Source organism: Babylonia areolata, chromosome 29 (assembly GCF_041734735.1).
Source record: "Babylonia areolata isolate BAREFJ2019XMU chromosome 29, ASM4173473v1, whole genome shotgun sequence".
NCBI classification, from domain to species: Eukaryota; Metazoa; Mollusca; class Gastropoda; order Neogastropoda; family Buccinidae; genus Babylonia; species Babylonia areolata.
The window spans coordinates 26,970,251-26,972,711 of record NC_134904.1 but is presented as its reverse complement, the minus strand read 5'-3'; positions in this window follow the sequence as shown (position 1 = coordinate 26,972,711).

Here is a 2,461-nt window from a genome sequence, read left to right as displayed (position 1 = left end):
AAAGCAAAAAAGCAATGACAGTTTTTACATGTAGAAAGAATACAAGATAGTTTGGTTTTGTTTCTTTCATTATTCCCCCCATCTTTGTTAATTTGATTGGGTTTGTGGGAAGATGCGTTTTGTAGAGTGTGATTTTGGGATGTGGCTGTGTGTAACGGGCAATTACCATGACATTAAACTGAGTCTGAACTGAATTTGAGAAATGTGCGATAGAAATGTTATTTGTTTTATTTGCTGCGTGTTCTGAATGCTATGTGTTAAATTAGAGCACATCTCTTCTGTCTGCAAGAAAGCTATAATTTTAGTTCTTGACCTGCCATTTCTAAACCATAATGATAAGTTACATGTTAGTGTATAATGTATCATTTTTAGTCAGCGTGTGATAAATCAAGCCGCTGTATTTCGTTACTTTAATGTTTTTAATCAGCTTAATTATGTTTTACTTGTAAGATTTTTAGCTCAACCTATCCTCCGCAAAAACATGGAGAAGTGCATTGTTGCTGTGAAGGAGTGAATGCTGAAAAACAAGCTTGAACTTGATGACATCAAGACAGAAGCCATACTTACTTACTTACTCAGTGATTTAATCTAAACTGTATATTTCCATCTATACCATTCGACCGCATCTATTGAAGCAACATGAGTGGTTGCTCTCTCTCTCTGTCTCTCTCTCTGTCTGTCTGTCTGTATGTGTCTCCCTCTGTCTCTCTGTCTCTGTCTGTCTGTCTGTCTGTCTCTCTCTCTCTCTCTCTCTCTCTCTCTCTCTCTCTCTCCCTTCTCTTCTCTTCTCTTCTCTTTTTTCATAAATGAATTAGCGGTGGAATTGTCAAGAAACGGAAGACATGGAATTCAGTTAATCCGGGGAGCTATTGAAATATTCTTACTATTATTCGCAGATGATGTTATTCTTTTGTCAGGTACTGTTATGGGGTTACAAAACCAATTAAATGTTTTGAAAAAAGAAGCAGATCGCTTAGGCTTAACAGTTAATTTAGATAAAACTAACATTATGGTTCTTAGAATGTGTGGGCATCTGTCAGTACATGGAAAGTGGTTATATGGAAATGCAGATGTTAAAGTAACTAATACATATAAGTATTTGGGAATAGAATTTTCAACAAAATAAAGTTTAAACTATGTGTGGGAAGAATCTTGTGGGAAAGCAAAGAAAGGTGTAATTGAAAGACTGAAATCATTAAAAGAAATTTTTTTAAATAAAAATTATAAAAAAAAGAGCTTAACTCGATTGATTATCATCTATTTTGGAAAATGTTTGGATACATAAATTGAACCTGTAATTACGTATGCAGCTGAAGTTTGGGGGCTAAAGGCAAACACGCAAATGGAGAAAGTGCACACATGTGTAATAAAACGTTTTCTGAATGTACCGATTCATTCATCCAATACTGTATTAAATGGGGAAACGGGCATATATCCTTTGTACATAAAAACTTTTGTGAAATGCATAAAATATTTGTTGAAATTATTGAAGCTTCCGCAATCACGTTTGTGCAAACAGGCTTATGATAATTATGATGTTATTACAAATGGAATTAGGTAAAGAAAACTGGGTTTATTATGTTAAAAAGATTCTGTCTGAACATGGTTTTGGAATTATGTGGATGTCTCAGGAAGTTTATTTCAGCAGTTTATTTCGGAATTTAAAGATAGACTTATTTGTTCTTTTAAACAAATTTGGCATTCTGATATGGAAACTAAAGTAAAACATAGTTGTTGTTTTTTTCATTCAAAATTGTATTTCAAACGGAAAAATTCCTGACAGTCATCACAGATAAGTGGCAAAGAATAAACTTCGCAAGATTTTGATAAGGACACTTGGATTTAATGCAAATAAAAGATGGTTTCAGCTTGGGACATCCACAGGATCACCATGCCCTTTGTTCGCTTTTAGTGTAGATGATGAAAAACATTACTTGTTTCAATGTAAATCATTCGATAGGGTAAGAGATAAGTGTGTGTTTTTTCAGTCTGATGTAGCTAAAAGGCACAACATTGTTTCTGCTTTGTCGTCTGATGATGATCTCACAATACTGCCAATAGCTAAATTTCTTGTAGAAGCACAAAGAATAAGATGTAGTCATACTATTCAGAACAATACCAGAGTAAATGATGAGGATAACAATGTATAATGTCTGTTATCTTGTGTTCAGACTGTAAGCCAAATAATAAGGTAGACATTGCACAATATCGTTAATAGAATGGATGGTCGAGTAATTGTGTTTTTGTTTCTTTTTTAATGTTTATTGCTTCCCTATTGTAAGGACGTTGTATTTCGATAAAAGCTGTTTTGTTTTTCTTTGTTTGCATGTTTCGTTTTGTTTTGATGGATTAAGCAGAGTGTGGTATGGTACTTGTGGTGACAAAATAATTAACCCTATCACCCCCTTGTCAATAGACCTATGCAGGTCTCTCTCTCTCTCTCTCTCTCTCTCTCTCTCTC